Raw genomic sequence first — 17,464 nt, forward strand, 5'->3', positions numbered from 1 at the left:
AGAGAACATAGAGACATTGGAATGAGAGAGATATATGAGACAGAGGGTGAGAGAACATAGAGACATTAGAATGAGAGAGATATATGAGACAGAGGGTGAGAGAGAACATAGAGACATTGGAATGAGAGCGATATATGAGACAGAGGGTGAGAGAACATAGAGACATTGGAATGAGTGAGATATATGAGACAGAGGGTGAGAGAGAACATAGAGACATTGGAATGAGTGAGATATATGAGACAGAGAGTGAGAGAGAACATAGAGACATTGGAATGAGAGAGATACATAAGACAGAGGGTGAGAGAGAACATAGAGACATTGGAATGAGAGAGATATATGAGACAGAGGGTGAGAGAGAACATAGAGACATTGGAATGAGCGAGATACATGAGACAGAGGGTGAGAGAGAACATAGAGACTTTGGAATGAGCAAGATATATGAGACAGAGGGTGAGAGAGAACATAGAGACATTGGAATGAGTGAGATATATGAGACAGAGGGTGAGAGAGAACATAGAGACATTGGAATGAGAGAGATATATGAGACAGAGGGTGAGAGAGAATATAGAGACATTGGAATGAGTGAGATATATGAGACAGAGGGTGAGAGAACATAGAGACATTGGAATGAGTGAGATATATGAGACAGAGGGTGAGAGAACATAGAGACATTGGAATGAGAGCGATATATGAGACAGAGGGTGAGGGAGAACATAGAGACATTGGAATGAGAGAGATATATAAGACAGAGGGTGAGAGAGAACATAGAGACATTGGAATGAGAGAGATATATGAGACAGAGGGTGAGGGAGAACATAGAGACATTGGAATGAGAGAGATATATGAGACAGAGGGTGAGAGAACATAGAGACAATGGAATGAGAGAGATATATAAGACAGAGGGTGAGAGAGAACATAGAGACATTGGAATGAGAGAGATATATGAGACAGAGGGTGAGAGAATATAGAGACATTGGAATGAGCGAGATATATGACACAGAGGGTGAGAGAACATAGAGACATTGGAATGAGCGAGATATATGAGACAGAGGGTGAGGGAGAACATAGAGACATTGGAATGAGTGAGATATATGAGACAGAGGGTGAGAGAGAACATAGAGACATTGGAATGAGAGAGAGATATAAGACAGAGGGTGAGAGAGAACATAGAGACATTGGAATGAGAGAGATATATGAGACGGAGGGTGAGAGAACATAGAGACATTGGAATGAGAGAGATATATGAGACAGAGGGAGAGAGAACATAGAGACATTGGAATGAGAGAGATATATGAGACAGAGGGTGAGAGAACATAGAGACATTGGAATGAGTGAGATATATGAGACAGAGGGTGAGAGAGAACATAGAGACATTGGAATGAGAGAGATACATGAGACAGAGGGTGAGAGAGAACATAGAGACATTGGAATGAGAAAGAGATATGAGACAGAGGGTGAGAGAGAACATAGAGACATTGTAATGAGAGCGATATATGAGACAGAGGGTGAGAGAACATAGAGACATTGGAATGAGCGAGATATATTAGACAGAGGGTGAGAGAACATAGAGACATTGGAATGAGAGAGATATATAAGACAGAGGGTGAGAGAGAACATAGAGACATTGGAATGAGAGAGAGATATGATACAGAGGGTGAGAGAACATAGAGACATTGGAATGAGTGAGATATATGAGACAGAGGGTGAGAGAGAACATAGAGACATTGGAATGAGAGAGATATATAAGACAGAGGGTGAGAGAGAATATAGAGACATTGGAATGAGAGAGATATATGAGACAGAGGGTGAGAGAACATAGAGACATTGGAATGAGAGAGATATATGAGACAGAGGGTGAGAGAGAACATAGAGACATTGGAATGAGTGAGATATATGAGACAGAGGGTGAGAGAGAACATAGAGACATTGGAATGAGTGAGATATATGAGACAGAGGGTGAGAGAACATAGAGACATTGGAATGAGAGAGATACATGAGACAGAGGGTGAGAGAGAACATAGAGACATTGGAATGAGTGAGATATATGAGACAGAGGGTGAGAGAACATAGAGACATTGGAATGAGAGAGATACATGAGACAGAGGGTGAGAGAGAACATAGAGACATTGGAATGAGGGAGATATATGAGACAGAGGGTGAGAGAACATAGAGACATTGGAATGAGAAAGATACATGAGACAGAGGGTGAGAGAGAACATAGAGACATTGGAATGAGCGAGATATATGAGACAGAGGGTGAGAGAGAACATAGAGACATTGGAATGAGAGAGATATATGAGACAGAGGGTGAGAGAGAACATAGAGACATTGGAATGAGTGAGATACATGAGACAGAGGGTGAGAGAGAACATAGAGACATTGGAATGAGAGAGAGATATGAGACAGATGGTGAGAGAACATAGAGACATTGGAATGAGCGAGATATATGAGACAGAGGGTGAGAGAACATAGAGACATTGGAATGAGAGATATATATGAGACAGAGGGTGAGAGAACATAGAGACATTGGAATGAGTGAGATATATGAGACAGAGTGTGAGAGAACATAGAGATATTGGAATGAGAGCGATACATGAGACAGAGGGTGAGAGAACATAGAGACATTGGAATGAGAGCGATATATGAGAGAGAGGGTGAGAGAACATAGAGACATTGGAATGAGTGAGATATATGAGACAGAGGGTGAGAGAGAACATAGAGACATTGGAATGAGTGAGATATATGAGAAAGAGAGTGAGAGAGAACATAGAGACATTGGAATGAGAGAGATACATGAGACAGAGGGTGAGAGAGAACATAGAGACATTGGAATGAGAGAGATATATGAGACAGAGGGTGAGAGAGAACATAGAGACATTGGAATGAGCGAGATACATGAGACAGAGGGTGAGAGAGAACATAGAGACATTGGAATGAGCAAGATATATGAGACAGAGGGTGAGAGAGAACATAGAGACATTGGAATGAGTGAGATATATGAGACAGAGGGTGAGAGAGAACATAGAGACATTGGAATGAGTGAGATATATGAGACAGAGGGTGAGAGAGAACATAGAGACATTGGAATGAGTGAGATATATGAGACAGAGGGTGAGAGAGAACATAGAGACATTGGAATGAGAGAGATACATGAGACAGAGGGTGAGAGAACATAGAGACATTGGAATGAGTGAGATATATGAGACAGAGGGTGAGAGAACATAGAGACATTGGAATGAGTGAGATATATGAGACAGAGGGTGAGAGAGAACATAGAGACATTGGAATGAGTGAGATATATGAGACAGAGGGTGAGAGAGAACATAGAGACATTGGAATGAGTGAGATATATGAGACAGAGGGTGAGAGAGAACATAGAGACATTGGAATGAGAGAGATACATGAGACAGAGGGTGAGAGAACATAGAGACATTGGAATGAGTGAGATATATGAGACAGAGGGTGAGAGAGAACATAGAGACATTGGAATGAATGAGATATATGAGACAGAGGGTGAGAGAACATAGAGACATTGGAATAAGAGCGATACATGAGACAGAGGGTGAGAGAGAACATATAGACATTGGAATGAGCGAGATATACGAGACAGAGGGTGAGAGAGAACATAGAGACATTGGAATGAGAGAGATATATGAGACAGAGGGTGAGAGAACATAGAGACATTGGAATGAGAGAGATATATGAGACAGAGGGTGAGAGAACATAGAGACATTGGAATGAGTGAGATATATGAGACAGAGGGTGAGAGAACATAGAGACATTGGAATGAGAGCGATACATGAGACAGAGGGTGAGAGAACATAGAGACATTGGAATGAGAGAGATACATGAGACACAGGGTGAGAGAGAACATAGAGACATTAGAATGAGAGCGATATATGAGACAGAGGGTGAGAGAGAACATAGAGACATTGGAATGAGAGAGATATATGAGACAGAGGGTGAGAGAACATAGAGACATTGGAATGAGAGAGATATATGAGACAGAGGGTGAGAGAACATAGAGACATTGGAATGAGAGAGATATATGAGACAGAGGGTGAGAGAACATAGAGACATTAGAATGAGAGAGAGATATGAGACAGAGGGTGAGAGAACATAGGGACATTGGAATGAGAGAGATATATGAGACAGAGGGTGAGAGAGAACATAGAGACATTGGAATGAGAGAGATATATGAGACAGAGGGTGAGAGAGAACATAGAGACATTGGAATGAGAGCGATATATGAGACAGAGGGTGAGAGAGAACATAGAGACATTGGAATGAGAGCGATATATGAGACAGAGGGTGAGAGAGAACATAGAGACATTGGAATGAGAGAGATACATGAGACAGAGGGTGAGAGAACATAGAGACATTGGAATGAGAGAGAGATATGAGACAGAGGGTGAGAGAACATAGAGACATTGGAATGAGAGAGAGATATGAGACAGAGGGTGAGAGAGAACATAGAGACATTGGAATGAGCGAGATATATGAGACAGAGGGTGAGAGAACATAGAGACATTGGAATGAGCGAGACATATGAGACAGAGGGTGAGGGAGAACATAGAGACATTGGAATGAGCGAAATATATGAGACAGAGGGTGAGAGAACATAGAGACATTGGAATGAGCGAGATATATGAGACAGAGGGTGAGAGAACATAGAGACATTGGAATGAGTGAGATATATGAGACAGAGGGTGAGAGAACATAGAGACATTGGAATGAGAGCGATATATGAGACAGAGGGTGAGAGAGAACATAGAGACATTGGAATGAGAGCGATATATGAGACAGAGGGTGAGAGAGAACATAGAGACATTGGAATGAGAGAGATACATGAGACAGAGGGTGAGAGAACATAGAGACATTGGAATGAGAGAGAGATATGAGACAGAGGGTGAGAGAACATAGAGACATTGGAATGAGAGAGAGATATGAGACAGAGGGTGAGAGAGAACATAGAGACATTGGAATGAGCGAGATATATGAGACAGAGGGTGAGAGAACATAGAGACATTGGAATGAGCGAGACAAATGAGACAGAGGGTGAGGGAGAACATAGAGACATTGGAATGAGCGAAATATATGAGACAGAGGGTGAGAGAACATAGAGACATTGGAATGAGAGAGATATATGAGACCGAGGGTGAGAGAGAACATAGAGACATTGGAATGAGAGAGATATATGAGACAGAGGGTGAGAGAGAGCATAGAGACATTGGAATGAGAGAGAAACATGAGACAGAGGGTGAGAGAACATAGAGACATTGGAATGAGAGAGATATATGAGACAGAGGGTGAGAGAACATAGAGACATTGGAATGAGAGAGATATATGAGACAGAGGGTGAGAGAACATAGAGACATTGGAATGAGAGAGATATATGAGACAGAGGGTGAGAGAGAACATAGAGACATTGGAATGAGAGAGATATATGAGACAGAGGGTGAGAGAGAGCATAGAGACATTGGAATGAGAGAGAAACATGAGACAGAGGGTGAGAGAACATAGAGACATTGGAATGAGAGAGATATATGAGACAGAGGGTGAGAGAACATAGAGACATTAGAATGAGAGAGATATATGAGACAGAGGGTGAGAGAGAACATAGAGACATTGGAATGAGAGAGATATATGAGACAGAGGGTGAGAGAGAACATAGAGACATTGGAATGAGCGAGATACATGAGACAGAGGGTGAGAGAGAACATAGAGACATTGGAATGAGTGAGATATATGAGATAGAGGGTGAGAGAACATAGAGACATTGGAATGAGAGAGATATATGAGACAGAGGGTGAGAGAACATAGAGACATTGGAATGAGAGAGATACATGAGACAGAGGGTGAGAGAACATAGAGACATTGGAATGAGAGAGATATATGAGACAGAGGGTGAGAGAACATAGAGACATTGGAATGAAAGAGATATATGAGACAGAGGGTGAGAGAGAACATAGAGACATTGGAATGAGAGAGATATATGAGACAGAGGGTGAGAGAGAACATAGAGACATTGGAATGAAAGAGATATATGAGACAGAGGGTGAGAGAGAACATAGAGACATTGGAATGAGAGAGATATATGAGACAGAGGGTGAGAGAGAACATAGAGACATTGGAATGAGTGAGATATATGAGACAGAGGGTGAGAGAACATTGAGACATTGGAATGAGCGAGATATATGAGACAGAGGGTGAGAGAGAACATAGAGACATTGGAATGAGCGAGATATATGAGACAGAGGGTGAGAGAGAACATACAGACATTGGAATGAGAGAGATATATGAGATAGAGGGTGAGAGAACATAGAGACATTGGAATGAGAGAGAGATATGAGACAGAGGGTGAGAGAACATAGAGACATTGGAATGAGAGAGATATTTGAGACAGAGGGTGAGAGAACATAGAGACATTGGAATGAAAGAGATATATGAGACAGAGGGTGAGAGAGAACATAGAGACATTGGAATGAGAGAGATATATGAGACAGAGTGTGAGAGAGAACATAGAGACATTGGAATGAGAGAGATACATGAGACAGAGGGTGAGAGAGAACATAGAGACATTGGAATGAGCGAGATACATGAGACAGAGGGTGAGAGAGAACATAGAGACATTGGAATGAGAGAGATATATGAGACAGAGGGTGAGAGAACATAGAGACATTGGAATGAGAGAGATATATGAGACAGAGGGTGAGAGAACATAGAGACATTGGAATGAGAGAGATATATGAGACAGAGGGTGAGAGAGAACATAGAGACATTGGAATGAGAGAGATATATGAGACAGAGGGTGAGAGAGAGCATAGAGACATTGGAATGAGAGAGAAACATGAGACAGAGGGTGAGAGAACATAGAGACATTGGAATGAGAGAGATATATGAGACAGAGGGTGAGAGAACATAGAGACATTAGAATGAGAGAGATATATGAGACAGAGGGTGAGAGAGAACATAGAGACATTGGAATGAGAGAGATATATGAGACAGAGGGTGAGAGAGAACATAGAGACATTGGAATGAGCGAGATACATGAGACAGAGGGTGAGAGAGAACATAGTGACATTGGAATGAGTGAGATATATGAGATAGAGGGTGAGAGAACATAGAGACATTGGAATGAGAGAGATATATGAGACAGAGGGTGAGAGAACATAGAGACATTGGAATGAGAGAGATACATGAGACAGAGGGTGAGAGAACATAGAGACATTGGAATGAGAGAGATATATGAGACAGAGGGTGAGAGAACATAGAGACATTGGAATGAAAGAGATATATGAGACAGAGGGTGAGAGAGAACATAGAGACATTGGAATGAGAGAGATATATGAGACAGAGGGTGAGAGAGAACATAGAGACATTGGAATGAAAGAGATATATGAGACAGAGGGTGAGAGAGAACATAGAGACATTGGAATGAGAGAGATATATGAGACAGAGGGTGAGAGAGAACATAGAGACATTGGAATGAGTGAGATATATGAGACAGAGGGTGAGAGAACATTGAGACATTGGAATGAGCGAGATATATGAGACAGAGGGTGAGAGAGAACATAGAGACATTGGAATGAGCGAGATATATGAGACAGAGGGTGAGAGAGAACATACAGACATTGGAATGAGAGAGATATATGAGATAGAGGGTGAGAGAACATAGAGACATTGGAATGAGAGAGAGATATGAGACAGAGGGTGAGAGAACATAGAGACATTGGAATGAGAGAGATATATGAGACAGAGGGTGAGAGAACATAGAGACATTGGAATGAAAGAGATATATGAGACAGAGGGTGAGAGAGAACATAGAGACATTGGAATGAGAGAGATACATGAGACAGAGGGTGAGAGAGAACATAGAGACATTGGAATGAGCGAGATACATGAGACAGAGGGTGAGAGAGAACATAGAGACATTGGAATGAGAGAGATATATGAGACAGAGGGTGAGAGAACATAGAGACATTGGAATGAGAGAGATATATGAGACAGAGGGTGAGAGAACATAGAGACATTGGAATGAAAGAGATATATGAGACAGAGGGTGAGAGAGAACATAGAGACATTGGAATGAGAGAGATATATGAGACAGAGTGTGAGAGAGAACATAGAGACATTGGAATGAGAGAGATACATGAGACAGAGGGTGAGAGAGAACATAGAGACATTGGAATGAGTGAGATATATGAGACAGAGGGTGAGAGAGAACATAGAGACATTGGAATGAGAGAGATATATGAGACAGAGGGTGAGAGAACATAGAGACATTGGAATGAGCGAGATATATGAGACAGAGGGTGAGAGAACATAGAGACATAGGAATGAGAGAGATATATGAGACAGAGGGTGAGAGAACATAGAGACATTGGAATGAGAGAGATATATGAGACAGAGGGTGAGAGAGAACATAGAGACATTGGAATGAGTGAGATATATGAGACAGAGGGTGAGAGAGAACATAGAGACATTGGAATGAGTGAGATATATGAGACAGAGGGTGAGAGAGAACATAGAGACATTGGAATGAGAGAGATATATGAGACAGAGGGTGAGAGAACATAGAGACATTGGAATGAGAGAGATATATGAGACAGAGGGTGAGAGAGAACATAGAGACATTGGAATGAGTGAGATATATGAGACAGAGGGTGAGAGAGAACATAGAGACATTGGAATGAGAGAGATATATGAGACAGAGGGTGAGAGAACATAGAGACATTGGAATGAGAGAGATATATGAGACAGAGGGTGAGAGAGAACATAGAGACATTGGAATGAGTGAGATATATGAGACAGAGGGTGAGAGAGAACATAGAGACATTGGAATGAGTGAGATATATGAGACAGAGGGTGAGAGAGAACATAGAGACATTGGAATGAGTGAGATATATGAGACAGAGGGTGAGAGAGAACATAGAGACATTGGAATGAGAGAGATACATGAGACAGAGGGTGAGAGAACATAGAGACATTGGAATGAGAGAGATATATGAGACAGAGGGTGAGAGAGAACATAGAGACATTGGAATGAGCGAGATACATGAGACAGAGGGTGAGAGAGAACATAGAGACATTGGAATGAGCAAGATATATGAGACAGAGGGTGAGAGAGAACATAGAGACATTGGAATGAGTGAGATATATGAGACAGAGGGTGAGAGAGAACATAGAGACATTGGAATGAGTGAGATATATGAGACAGAGGGTGAGAGAGAACATAGAGACATTGGAATGAGTGAGATATATGAGACAGAGGGTGAGAGAGAACATAGAGACATTGGAATGAGAGAGATACATGAGACAGAGGGTGAGAGAACATAGAGACATTGGAATGAGTGAGATATATGAGACAGAGGGTGAGAGAACATAGAGACATTGGAATGAGTGAGATATATGAGACAGAGGGTGAGAGAGAACATAGAGACATTGGAATGAGTGAGATATATGAGACAGAGGGTGAGAGAGAACATAGAGACATTGGAATGAGTGAGATATATGAGACAGAGGGTGAGAGAGAACATAGAGACATTGGAATGAGTGAGATATATGAGACAGAGGGTGAGAGAGAACATAGAGACATTGGAATGAGAGAGATACATGAGACAGAGGGTGAGAGAACATAGAGACATTGGAATGAGTGAGATATATGAGACAGAGGGTGAGAGAACATAGAGACATTGGAATGAGTGAGATATATGAGACAGAGGGTGAGAGAGAACATAGAGACATTGGAATGAGTGAGATATATGAGACAGAGGGTGAGAGAGAACATAGAGACATTGGAATGAGTGAGATATATGAGACAGAGGGTGAGAGAGAACATAGAGACATTGGAATGAGAGAGATACATGAGACAGAGGGTGAGAGAACATAGAGACATTGGAATGAGTGAGATATATGAGACAGAGGGTGAGAGAGAACATAGAGACATTGGAATGAATGAGATATATGAGACAGAGGGTGAGAGAACATAGAGACATTGGAATAAGAGCGATACATGAGACAGAGGGTGAGAGAGAACATATAGACATTGGAATGAGCGAGATATACGAGACAGAGGGTGAGAGAGAACATAGAGACATTGGAATGAGAGAGATATATGAGACAGAGGGTGAGAGAACATAGAGACATTGGAATGAGAGAGATATATGAGACAGAGGGTGAGAGAACATAGAGACATTGGAATGAGTGAGATATATGAGACAGAGGGTGAGAGAACATAGAGACATTGGAATGAGAGCGATACATGAGACAGAGGGTGAGAGAACATAGAGACATTGGAATGAGAGAGATACATGAGACACAGGGTGAGAGAGAACATAGAGACATTAGAATGAGAGCGATATATGAGACAGAGGGTGAGAGAGAACATAGAGACATTGGAATGAGAGAGATATATGAGACAGAGGGTGAGAGAACATAGAGACATTGGAATGAGAGAGATATATGAGACAGAGGGTGAGAGAACATAGAGACATTGGAATGAGAGAGATATATGAGACAGAGGGTGAGAGAACATAGAGACATTAGAATGAGAGAGAGATATGAGACAGAGGGTGAGAGAACATAGGGACATTGGAATGAGAGAGATATATGAGACAGAGGGTGAGAGAGAACATAGAGACATTGGAATGAGAGAGATATATGAGACAGAGGGTGAGAGAGAACATAGAGACATTGGAATGAGAGCGATATATGAGACAGAGGGTGAGAGAGAACATAGAGACATTGGAATGAGAGCGATATATGAGACAGAGGGTGAGAGAGAACATAGAGACATTGGAATGAGAGAGATACATGAGACAGAGGGTGAGAGAACATAGAGACATTGGAATGAGAGAGAGATATGAGACAGAGGGTGAGAGAACATAGAGACATTGGAATGAGAGAGAGATATGAGACAGAGGGTGAGAGAGAACATAGAGACATTGGAATGAGCGAGATATATGAGACAGAGGGTGAGAGAACATAGAGACATTGGAATGAGCGAGACATATGAGACAGAGGGTGAGGGAGAACATAGAGACATTGGAATGAGCGAAATATATGAGACAGAGGGTGAGAGAACATAGAGACATTGGAATGAGCGAGATATATGAGACAGAGGGTGAGAGAACATAGAGACATTGGAATGAGTGAGATATATGAGACAGAGGGTGAGAGAACATAGAGACATTGGAATGAGAGCGATATATGAGACAGAGGGTGAGAGAGAACATAGAGACATTGGAATGAGAGCGATATATGAGACAGAGGGTGAGAGAGAACATAGAGACATTGGAATGAGAGAGATACATGAGACAGAGGGTGAGAGAACATAGAGACATTGGAATGAGAGAGAGATATGAGACAGAGGGTGAGAGAACATAGAGACATTGGAATGAGTGAGATATATGAGACAGAGGGTGAGAGAGAACATAGAGACATTGGAATGAGTGAGATATATGAGACAGAGGGTGAGAGAGAACATAGAGACATTGGAATGAGAAAGATACATGAGACAGAGGGTGAGAGAACATAGAGACATTGGAATGAGTGAGATATATGAGACAGAGGGTGAGAGAGAACATAGAGACATTGGAATGAATGAGATATATGAGACAGAGGGTGAGAGAACATAGAGACATTGGAATAAGAGCGATACATGAGACAGAGGGTGAGAGAGAACATATAGACATTGGAATGAGCGAGATATACGAGACAGAGGGTGAGAGAGAACATAGAGACATTGGAATGAGAGAGATATATGAGACAGAGGGTGAGAGAACATAGAGACATTGGAATGAGAGAGATATATGAGACAGAGGGTGAGAGAACATAGAGACATTGGAATGAGTGAGATATATGAGACAGAGGGTGAGAGAACATAGAGACATTGGAATGAGAGCGATACATGAGACAGAGGGTGAGAGAACATAGAGACATTGGAATGAGAGAGATACATGAGACACAGGGTGAGAGAGAACATAGAGACATTAGAATGAGAGCGATATATGAGACAGAGGGTGAGAGAGAACATAGAGACATTGGAATGAGAGAGATATATGAGACAGAGGGTGAGAGAACATAGAGACATTGGAATGAGAGAGATATATGAGACAGAGGGTGAGAGAACATAGAGACATTGGAATGAGAGAGATATATGAGACAGAGGGTGAGAGAACATAGAGACATTAGAATGAGAGAGAGATATGAGACAGAGGGTGAGAGAACATAGGGACATTGGAATGAGAGAGATATATGAGACAGAGGGTGAGAGAGAACATAGAGACATTGGAATGAGAGAGATATATGAGACAGAGGGTGAGAGAGAACATAGAGACATTGGAATGAGAGCGATATATGAGACAGAGGGTGAGAGAGAACATAGAGACATTGGAATGAGAGCGATATATGAGACAGAGGGTGAGAGAGAACATAGAGACATTGGAATGAGAGAGATACATGAGACAGAGGGTGAGAGAACATAGAGACATTGGAATGAGAGAGAGATATGAGACAGAGGGTGAGAGAACATAGAGACATTGGAATGAGAGAGAGATATGAGACAGAGGGTGAGAGAGAACATAGAGACATTGGAATGAGCGAGATATATGAGACAGAGGGTGAGAGAACATAGAGACATTGGAATGAGCGAGACATATGAGACAGAGGGTGAGGGAGAACATAGAGACATTGGAATGAGCGAAATATATGAGACAGAGGGTGAGAGAACATAGAGACATTGGAATGAGCGAGATATATGAGACAGAGGGTGAGAGAACATAGAGACATTGGAATGAGTGAGATATATGAGACAGAGGGTGAGAGAACATAGAGACATTGGAATGAGAGCGATATATGAGACAGAGGGTGAGAGAGATCATAGAGACATTGGAATGAGAGCGATATATGAGACAGAGGGTGAGAGAGAACATAGAGACATTGGAATGAGAGAGATACATGAGACAGAGGGTGAGAGAACATAGAGACATTGGAATGAGAGAGAGATATGAGACAGAGGGTGAGAGAACATAGAGACATTGGAATGAGAGAGAGATATGAGACAGAGGGTGAGAGAGAACATAGAGACATTGGAATGAGCGAGATATATGAGACAGAGGGTGAGAGAACATAGAGACATTGGAATGAGCGAGACATATGAGACAGAGGGTGAGGGAGAACATAGAGACATTGGAATGAGCGAAATATATGAGACAGAGGGTGAGAGAACATAGAGACATTGGAATGAGAGAGATATATGAGACCGAGGGTGAGAGAGAACATAGAGACATTGGAATGAGAGAGATATATGAGACAGAGGGTGAGAGAGAGCATAGAGACATTGGAATGAGAGAGAAACATGAGACAGAGGGTGAGAGAACATAGAGACATTGGAATGAGAGAGATATATGAGACAGAGGGTGAGAGAACATAGAGACATTGGAATGAGAGAGATATATGAGACAGAGGGTGAGAGAACATAGAGACATTGGAATGAGAGAGATATATGAGACAGAGGGTGAGAGAGAACATAGAGACATTGGAATGAGAGAGATATATGAGACAGAGGGTGAGAGAGAGCATAGAGACATTGGAATGAGAGAGAAACATGAGACAGAGGGTGAGAGAACATAGAGACATTGGAATGAGAGAGATATATGAGACAGAGGGTGAGAGAACATAGAGACATTAGAATGAGAGAGATATATGAGACAGAGGGTGAGAGAGAACATAGAGACATTGGAATGAGAGAGATATATGAGACAGAGGGTGAGAGAGAACATAGAGACATTGGAATGAGCGAGATACATGAGACAGAGGGTGAGAGAGAACATAGAGACATTGGAATGAGTGAGATATATGAGATAGAGGGTGAGAGAACATAGAGACATTGGAATGAGAGAGATATATGAGACAGAGGGTGAGAGAACATAGAGACATTGGAATGAGAGAGATACATGAGACAGAGGGTGAGAGAACATAGAGACATTGGAATGAGAGAGATATATGAGACAGAGGGTGAGAGAACATAGAGACATTGGAATGAAAGAGATATATGAGACAGAGGGTGAGAGAGAACATAGAGACATTGGAATGAGAGAGATATATGAGACAGAGGGTGAGAGAGAACATAGAGACATTGGAATGAAAGAGATATATGAGACAGAGGGTGAGAGAGAACATAGAGACATTGGAATGAGAGAGATATATGAGACAGAGGGTGAGAGAGAACATAGAGACATTGGAATGAGTGAGATATATGAGACAGAGGGTGAGAGAACATTGAGACATTGGAATGAGCGAGATATATGAGACAGAGGGTGAGAGAGAACATAGAGACATTGGAATGAGCGAGATATATGAGACAGAGGGTGAGAGAGAACATACAGACATTGGAATGAGAGAGATATATGAGATAGAGGGTGAGAGATCATAGAGACATTGGAATGAGAGAGAGATATGAGACAGAGGGTGAGAGAACATAGAGACATTGGAATGAGAGAGATATTTGAGACAGAGGGTGAGAGAACATAGAGACATTGGAATGAAAGAGATATATGAGACAGAGGGTGAGAGAGAACATAGAGACATTGGAATGAGAGAGATATATGAGACAGAGTGTGAGAGAGAACATAGAGACATTGGAATGAGAGAGATACATGAGACAGAGGGTGAGAGAGAACATAGAGACATTGGAATAAGCGAGATACATGAGACAGAGGGTGAGAGAGAACATAGAGACATTGGAATGAGAGAGATATATGAGACAGAGGGTGAGAGAACATAGAGACATTGGAATGAGAGAGATATATGAGACAGAGGGTGAGAGAACATAGAGACATTGGAATGAGAGAGATATATGAGACAGAGGGTGAGAGAGAACATAGAGACATTGGAATGAGAGAGATATATGAGACAGAGGGTGAGAGAGAGCATAGAGACATTGGAATGAGAGAGAAACATGAGACAGAGGGTGAGAGAACATAGAGACATTGGAATGAGAGAGATATATGAGACAGAGGGTGAGAGAACATAGAGACATTAGAATGAGAGAGATATATGAGACAGAGGGTGAGAGAGAACATAGAGACATTGGAATGAGAGAGATATATGAGACAGAGGGTGAGAGAGAACATAGAGACATTGGAATGAGCGAGATACATGAGACAGAGGGTGAGAGAGAACATAGTGACATTGGAATGAGTGAGATATATGAGATAGAGGGTGAGAGAACATAGAGACATTGGAATGAGAGAGATATATGAGACAGAGGGTGAGAGAACATAGAGACATTGGAATGAGAGAGATACATGAGACAGAGGGTGAGAGAACATAGAGACATTGGAATGAGAGAGATATATGAGACAGAGGGTGAGAGAACATAGAGACATTGGAATGAAAGAGATATATGAGACAGAGGGTGAGAGAGAACATAGAGACATTGGAATGAGAGAGATATATGAGACAGAGGGTGAGAGAGAACATAGAGACATTGGAATGAAAGAGATATATGAGACAGAGGGTGAGAGAGAACATAGAGACATTGGAATGAGAGAGATATATGAGACAGAGGGTGAGAGAGAACATAGAGACATTGGAATGAGTGAGATATATGAGACAGAGGGTGAGAGAACATTGAGACATTTGAATGAGCGAGATATATGAGACAGAGGGTGAGAGAGAACATAGAGACATTGGAATGAGCGAGATATATGAGACAGAGGGTGAGAGAGAACATACAGACATTGGAATGAGAGAGATATATGAGATAGAGGGTGAGAGAACATAGAGACATTGGAATGAGAGAGAGATATGAGACAGAGGGTGAGAGAACATAGAGACATTGGAATGAGAGAGATATATGAGACAGAGGGTGAGAGAACATAGAGACATTGGAATGAAAGAGATATATGAGACAGAGGGTGAGAGAGAACATAGAGACATTGGAATGAGAGAGATACATGAGACAGAGGGTGAGAGAGAACATAGAGACATTGGAATGAGCGAGATACATGAGACAGAGGGTGAGAGAGAACATAGAGACATTGGAATGAGAGAGATATATGAGACAGAGGGTGAGAGAACATAGAGACATTGGAATGAGAGAGATATATGAGACAGAGGGTGAGAGAACATAGAGACATTGGAATGAAAGAGATATATGAGACAGAGGGTGAGAGAGAACATAGAGACATTGGAATGAGAGAGATATATGAGACAGAGTGTGAGAGAGAACATAGAGACATTGGAATGAGAGAGATACATGAGACAGAGGGTGAGAGAGAACATAGAGACATTGGAATGAGTGAGATATATGAGACAGAGGGTGAGAGAGAACATAGAGACATTGGAATGAGAGAGATATATGAGACAGAGGGTGAGAGAACATAGAGACATTGGAATGAGCGAGATATATGAGACAGAGGGTGAGAGAACATAGAGACATAGGAATGAGAGAGATATATGAGACAGAGGGTGAGAGAACATAGAGACATTGGAATGAGAGAGATATATGAGACAGAGGGTGAGAGAGAACATAGAGACATTGGAATGAGTGAGATATATGAGACAGAGGGTGAGAGAGAACATAGAGACATTGGAATGAGTGAGATATATGAGACAGAGGGTGAGAGAGAACATAGAGACATTGGAATGAGAGAGATATATGAGACAGAGGGTGAGAGAACATAGAGACATTGGAATGAGAGAGATATATGAGACAGAGGGTGAGAGAGAACATAGAGACATTGGAATGAGTGAGATATATGAGACAGAGGGTGAGAGAGAACATAGAGACATTGGAATGAGAGAGATATATGAGACAGAGGGTGAGAGAACATAGAGACATTGGAATGAGAGAGATATATGAGACAGAGGGTGAGAGAACATAGAGACATTGGAATGAGAGAGATATATGAGACAGAGGGTGAGAGAGAACATAGAGACATTGGAATGAGTGAGATATATGAGACAGAGGGTGAGAGAGAACATAGAGACATTGGAATGAGTGAGATATATGAGACAGAGGGTGAGAGAGAACATAGAGACATTGGAATGAGAGAGATATATGAGACAGAGGGTGAGAGAACATAGAGACATTGGAATGAGAGAGATATATGAGACAGAGGGTGAGAGAGAACATAGAGACATTGGAATGAGTGAGATATATGAGACAGAGGGTGAGAGAGAACATAGAGACATTGGAATGAGAGAGATATATGAGACAGAGGGTGAGAGAACATAGAGACATTGGAATGAGAGAGATATATGAGACAGAGGGTGAGAGAACATAGAGACATTGGAATGAGCGAGATATATGAGACAGAGGGTGAGAGAACATAGAGACATTGGAATGAGAGAGATATATGAGACAGAGGGTGAGAGAGAACATAGAGACATTGGAATGAGTAAGATATATGAGACAGAGGGTGAGAGAGAACATAGAGACATTGGAATGAGAGAG

At 41.6% G+C, this 17,464-nt stretch overlaps 1 protein-coding gene across 1 annotated transcript in view; it reads right to left on the reverse strand.

Annotated features, from left to right (window-relative positions):
- The window catches only part of LOC134985599 (asialoglycoprotein receptor 1-like), a 235,882-nt gene that overhangs the window by 171,948 nt on the left and 46,470 nt on the right, over nt 1-17,464 (reverse strand). The window lies entirely within an intron of this gene.

The sequence above is a fragment of the Pseudophryne corroboree genome, assembly GCF_028390025.1.
Source record: "Pseudophryne corroboree isolate aPseCor3 chromosome 6 unlocalized genomic scaffold, aPseCor3.hap2 SUPER_6_unloc_1, whole genome shotgun sequence".
In the NCBI taxonomy this organism is placed as follows: Eukaryota; Metazoa; Chordata; class Amphibia; order Anura; family Myobatrachidae; genus Pseudophryne; species Pseudophryne corroboree.